The sequence below is a fragment of the Nannospalax galili genome, unplaced genomic scaffold, assembly GCF_000622305.1.
Source record: "Nannospalax galili isolate Female #2095 unplaced genomic scaffold, S.galili_v1.0 scaffold341, whole genome shotgun sequence".
NCBI lineage: Eukaryota > Metazoa > Chordata > Mammalia > Rodentia > Spalacidae > Nannospalax > Nannospalax galili.
In genome coordinates, this window is record NW_008346082.1 from 2,601,208 (window position 1) to 2,607,936 (window position 6,729).

Consider the following 6,729-nt stretch of genomic DNA (forward strand, 5'->3'; position numbering starts at 1 on the left):
GAAGACATGAGATGAGAGTGGAAGGGAGTTAAGAGGAAGTGGATCAGTGGTAATGGGATTGGGGGTATTGGGGATGAATATTATCAAATTGCATTGTAGACTTGCATGAGAATGCTACTGTGAAACCCATCGTTATGTATAGCTAGCATATACTAATGAAAAATAAAAAAATTTTCTCCTTATCCTTTTCCCCACCCCATCACTACTATGGATCAATCTGAGGCAAGGATAGGCCATTGGTTTTATACTTTTTTTTTTTTTTGAGCAGGGTCTCACACATAGTGTTGACTGTCCTGGAACTATGTAGAACAGTCTGGCCTGAAACTTGCAGAGAGACCTACCTGCTTCTGTCTCTGGGATTAAAGGTGTATGTCACCACGCTTGGCTCTGGTCTTTTATACTTTAGTATGACTTTATATTTTATACTTCAGTATTATCTCTTTCAAATTATAACTTGAATTTCAACTGGTAAATACTTCTCTTGATGACTGCACATATGTAAGGCTGCTTGGTAGTATTCTGAAGTATCACAGTGGTAGTTGTTTTCCTGACTGGTTTGTCATCTTCAATAATGATCAGGAGTGACATGTATGAAACTGATGTCAAACCAGTAAGACTGGATTTATGCGCCATCATTTTCATGATTGTTGGTGACCCGGGCTTACTTTCCCCAGACAACCTTGCCTCCTTGTGTCACAGGCCCAACTCGCTCACATTGACTTAAATAACTGTACCTTTTGTGATTACACCCAGAGTTGTATATAGTGGGGATGATGGATTCTTTTTCACACCAGGTAAAAGGTAGCTTTCAGCTCAGGGTGTGTTACACAGGCCTTCTTGAAACATAGGCCCATTGGCCTAATGAACTTTTCAGATTTAGGTAGTTTTCTTGTAAAACCATCACCGACAAAGCAGACCTTTGTAACTGTCCTCTTCTATGCCTTCTTTTTTCTCATTCCTGTTTGAATAACTTTCAATACTTCTGTTTCTTCTTGGGCACAAACTTTGGGCAGAGGGACTTCCAATTTCCCCCTTTCTCTTTCTGTTTTTGTTTAATCATGTTGGAAAATACATTTGTTCTGGACTGTCCTCTGTCTGGCACCCAGGCAGGAATCTTTTCATCATCCTTTTGTTTGGTGTTTCTCTTTTTCTCTTTTCGTACTTTTTTTTTGTCTTTTTGAGACAGGGCTCCCTGTAGCCCCAGCTGGACTGGAACTCACGATGTAGACCAGGCTGGCCTTGAACCCACAGAGATCCACCTGCCCCTGCCTCCCAAGTACTGGGACTACAGGAGTGGGCCAACTCGTGGGGCTCTTTCCATACATCTTGATAAGTCTTTTTCATTTGTATTTTCTCTGCATGGTGCTGTTTATGGTACAGCTTAGCCTTCAGACCAATTTTTTTTTTCCTTCTTTAAACATTCATGGGCCTCACGACTATCTCTTTTTCTCATGGTAATCCAAACAATATCCATAGAGTTTACGGTGTAATTCAATACATTCATTTTGTGGCATGGTGACAGCCGTGGAGCTGCGGGGTGCAGGATCAGTGGTGCACAGAAGCTCTCAACTTTGGGGTTTCACAGACCCACAAGCCTAGTTCATGCAGCCCAGAACAGGTAAGCTGAATTCATTTTTGACTTGAGCAAAAATATTATTTCATTTATTATTGTTTTTTATTAACATGTTATTCATACATAAATACATTATGCAATCATCAAACCAACTGAAATATATATTAAGTAAACATATTTGGGGTGGGTTACTTTACTCTCCTACACTTGAAATCTGAAACATTAAAAGTAGAGTTGAGCCCAGCATGGTGGCTCTTGTCTTTAATCCCAGCACTTGAGAGGGTGAAGCAGGAGGATTGCCCATGAGTCTGAGCCAGTTTGGGTCTCAGAGTAAGATAAAAAAATAAAATGGCTCAGCAAGTGAAGATACTTACTGCGGAGCCTGATGACCTGAGTTTGATTTTTGGAACTACATGATGGAAGGAGAGAACTGATTTTCACAGGTCTTTTGATATCCACAAGTGCACCATGGCACACGTGTCTCACCCACCCCCATATACTACATAAATAAATGTAAAAAAAGAAGCAAGCCGGCAAACAAATACCCCTCTCAAACACAAAACAAACTAGCAGAGCTGATGGCCAGTTAAACCTGTCCCTCATTCCTGGGAATAATTGATCAGTTTAGTTAAGACAGTTGTCCCTCATTTCAGAGCTGGTGCCTTAGGTGTTTTGTGATGGAAGTCCGGCTTCTACTGATTTGATCAGGAGCCTCCCTCCAGATCAGCCTTTTGGGACGAAACTCTGTTGTGGGACTCTTGAGGCTGCAGTCAGGAAAGGCTGGTTACATGCCCTCTGGTGGCTACTGCAACTCAGCGCAGGATGCCGTCTGTTAAGTGGTGCCTGTGTGCCCGCCCCCTCCTGATGTCTCAAATCTGATATCCTTACATCTGCAAGGTCACTGTGCTAAGAGGCATCCACGGAGCAGCATTCTTTATAAAGTCATGAAACTAAGGTCTCTTTGGGATGAATGCTTTGAGTGGATCTTGGTTCTGGAAAGCAGTAAAGTAGTAAAGTCTTTTTTTTTTTTTTAGACAAGCTCTCATAATTCAGGCTGACCTGGAACTCCCTATGTAGCCCAGGAACTTCTGATCTGCTTGCCTCCACTTCCTGAGTTCTGGGATTACAGGAGTGAATCACCATGCCAAGTTTATGTGGTGCTGGGGGGTCAAACCCAGTGTTTTATGCATACTAGACAAGCACTCTACTGACATTTGGGGGAAAATTCTTACAAAAAGTGTTTCCTCCCCTCCAAAAGACCTGCCTCCCTGATAAAGAGAAGATGTTCAATGGAAAACATTAGGTCTCTTGTATTAAATGTCACCCATTCAGGGCTCAGGGATCATTTTGGAAGAGGGGGCAGAAAGATTGTAAGCCAGGGGTGATGCGTGACCATAAAGGAGACAGAGTCTTCTAGGCTTTTGGGAACTTGCTCATATGAACTTACAGCAGTGGTAATAGCATGCACAAGACCCAGGCAAACTCAATCAGAGAAAAATCAGCGTAGAACTGGGGAAAAGGATATGAGGCCTCAACTTTAACTGAGAAATATTGGTAGCTGATCACTGTTGGGTGAGGGAGAGTCAATCTTCTTTAAGGGAGTGATGCTAAGTAGGTTGACCATGCTCCGGTGAATGAGTTCACACTGAGGGACATCTGGGGACACAAACATAGACTCAGTAGGCCTTAACATATATGATAGAATACATGAAATCCAGTGGCAATCAATGGGGGGGGTAAAAATGGGGGTCTAAATATGATTAATGTGTTGTATGAAATACAAAAAGAAATCAATAAAATATATTGAAAAAAAGGAAAACAGGCACTAGCACACCAATGTGCGTATTAAGGAGACCAGAATGTGAGATCTCTATCCCTCCTCCAAGCTGCTTTCCTTCCTCTGACAGCTCAGTCAGTAGTTTGGGGTTACAGGAGCTCCTATCTTCTCTGGACTGCATTTGTCAAATGTTTTCTAACTCCAAGGTAATTGTTATGATTGGATAGGTACCCCCATGTGTTAAAAGCTTGGTCTCTACTTAATAGCACTATTGGGCCTTGTAGAAGGAAGTCTAGCTATTGGGGGCATGTCCTTGAAGTGGATATTGTGTCTCTGCTCTCTTTCTGTCTCTTTTTGTTTTTCAGCTGCCATGATGTGAGCAACTTTTTTTTTTTTCTTTTTAAATCTTTTTGAGACAGGGTTTCCTTGTAGCCTCAGCTGGCTTGGAACTCACTATGTAGGCCAGGCTGGCCTTGAACTCACAGAGATCTTCCTGCCTCTGCCTCCTGAGTACTGGATTCTGGATTGTGCACCATCACCTTTCCCTAATATTCCCATCTTCACACAACTTCTCCCATATTAAACAGTGTGTAGCTACACACAGAGACATGAGCACTCTGAGATCCTACTTCATTTCCTCTGTAGCATCATAGACTTGACTTCTTCAGCTTTTCAGTCGCATGCTTTCCTCTTTGACATAAACTGTGAGAGTAGGGAATTTGTCTGATTTTCTGCTCTATCCCCAGACCTAGAAGAGTGTCTGGAATATAACAGGTGTTCAGGGAATACGTCTGAATGAATGATGTAAGTTTGAACTTCTGGTAACTTAGTCTTTGATTTGAATATAAATGCAAACTGGAGACTTGATTTATGAGGGAGGCAAAGGCAGGCAAATCTCTGTGAGATTGAGGTCAGCCTGGTCTACATAGTGAGTTCCAAGCCAGTTGGGACTACAGGGAGACCCTGTCTCAAAGAAACAACAGCAACAACCCCCCACCCCCCCATTGTGGGGGAAATGAGCAAGAGCAGCTACCATGGATGCTAAGTTATTTGAAGAAGGCGTGATTGAATTGTCACAGTTTGGAAAGAATTTGTCACAGTGTGTGTCTGCCCAGAGGCACTCTTCAGAACAACCAAAAATCCTCCAGCAAACTTTCCATCCTCTTGAAATTTGAGTTTGCCAGCCAGGCTGACCTGCTGAATACACTGTTCTGGAGGCAGTTTGTTTTTCAGTAGAGGACGGTAGGAGGAATGCCAGCAGTGTCTGCAGTTAGAGAAAGGGATGGAACTCAGCCTTGAAAGGGGAGATGGCCTCGGGAGCAGGAGGCGGTCCAGACATTCAGGAAAGCACTGTGTACAGGGGGACTTCGGAGGAAAAAAAGTAATTCCTACATGTGATAGTTTTAATTATCAATTTGACACAGTCCACAAGTCCACAATGACCTAGGAAGAGAGTTTTGATGAAGGATTATCTAGATCAGGTTGGCCTGGTGGGGGTTATCTTGATTATTGTAATTAAAGTGGGAAGACCCACTCAGTGTGGACAGCACCTTTTCCTGGAGGGTGTTAGAATGGAGAAAGTGAGCTGAGCAGGAGCATGCGCATTCATTCGTTCCTCCCTGCTTCTTGGCCGGGGTTCAAGCTGTCTCAAGCTTCTGCTGCTGTGACTTCTCCACCAAGATGGAACCTGGAGCTATGAGCTAAAGTAAACCCATCTCCCCAGGTTGCTTTTGTCAGTTTTCTTTTTATCACAGCAACAGAAATGAAACTAACACATCATGTTAGAGATTTGTCGTTTCCAGATGAGGCTTTCGCTCCTTTGGCAGGGGCCTGGACTTTTGGGGCTCCCTTTGTGCCAGTCATCAACACTGGCAGTAAGCAAAAGGCCTCTCCTTGCTTGAATTCATAACTTAGTGGTTATGTCACAGACGGGGTGGGGTGGGGGAGGTGGTGGTGGTGGTGGTCAGAACCTAGAATGGTTGGGCTGGGGCTGCAGCTCGGTGATTCAACGCTTGCCTAGCGTGTGGGAAACACCACCTGCACAGGTGCCTTGGCCTCCAGCCCCACAGAGTATTTCCTTGAAAGTGGTTACCGAGCCTTACACCTTCCTGGGCGTAGTGGGCAAGGAGAGGATGACCAAGTGCTGAGCTGAAGGGAATGGCTGACGGCTGGAAATGCTCTTTGTGCTGCTCGGCTGCATCTTTCCTGTTCTAACCATTAACAAAGGAGAAAGGCTCTAGCCCGACTCATTCTGCCAAGGCTTCTGCTACCCCTGGGCAGGGCAGCTGGAGGGGAGACCAGGGAAGGCCTGCTTCCAACGGCTGGAGAGGGAGCGGACTAAGCTGGTCTTGGCCCAGGTGCAGCAGGAGACTGCCAGTATCCCTGGTCGGCATGCCGGGACCTGGGCCTGGCTCCATCCTGACAGGAGCGACGACTCCCGGGTGGTTGCAGCCGGGGCAGGACCGGAGCTCGAAGCCAGCCTGGCCTGCAGGCAGCAGGTGGCGCAGGCGCTGCGCCCTGGCCGGCCGTCTGCTGCAGCCTCAGATGCTCCCGGGCTAGGCCACTAAGGGCCTTAGCAGCTCCAGGCTGGCCAGACTGCAAGTGGGTTTTCTGTCGTAGTGGTGAAGGATCTGCACCGTTTCGGTATTATTGACCAATCTTGACTTTCCTTAGTCTCATGTTACCAAAATGACCCGCACAGTAGACGACATTAGAAGCTGCAGAGTCACTTCGAAGCTCAGACCTACCCCTTAGCAGGGCTGTGACTGTGGGCAAGCAGTGTAACCTTTCTGATCCATGGATTTTTCACCTGTAAAAGCTACAGTGATTCCATCTACTTGTAGGATCACAGTGAACATACAGCGAGAGGAAGAGGGCTACCAAACAAAAATGATTTTGGCAATGAGCTGCTTTTCAAAGGAGACTTCCCTAAAGAATTGGTTTAATTACTCATCCCAGTTCTTGGCTTCTTCCCCATCCTAAGGAGCTACACAGCCATGAGCAGGCTTAAGATATGATTCATTTTAGTGAATGTTTTGACTTTGCACCAAATCAAAGAACCTTGACTAAACAAACAAAATCATGGCTGGGGATGTAGGCTGATTTGGTAGAGTGCTTATGTAGCATGTACAATACTTTAAAATTAGGGGTGGTAGAGGCAGGAGGATAAAAAATGTTCAAGGTCAGTCTGAGCAAAGATCATGTTTCAAAAGAATTTTTTTTGAGAAAAGAAATCATTTAGCCTCCTTTCCAAAATTAAGAGCTTACAGTATTGGTTTCTACATTAATTAACAAAGTACACACACACACACACACACACACACACACACACACACACACACACACACACACACACACACACACACACACACATGACGAC

General features: G+C 44.9%; 1 pseudogene; it reads right to left on the minus strand.

Annotated features, from left to right (window-relative positions):
- Positions 1-447: 447 nt before the first annotated feature.
- On the minus strand, positions 448-1,514 carry LOC103741615 (annotated as a pseudogene).
- Between the last annotated feature and the right edge of the window lie 5,215 nt (positions 1,515-6,729).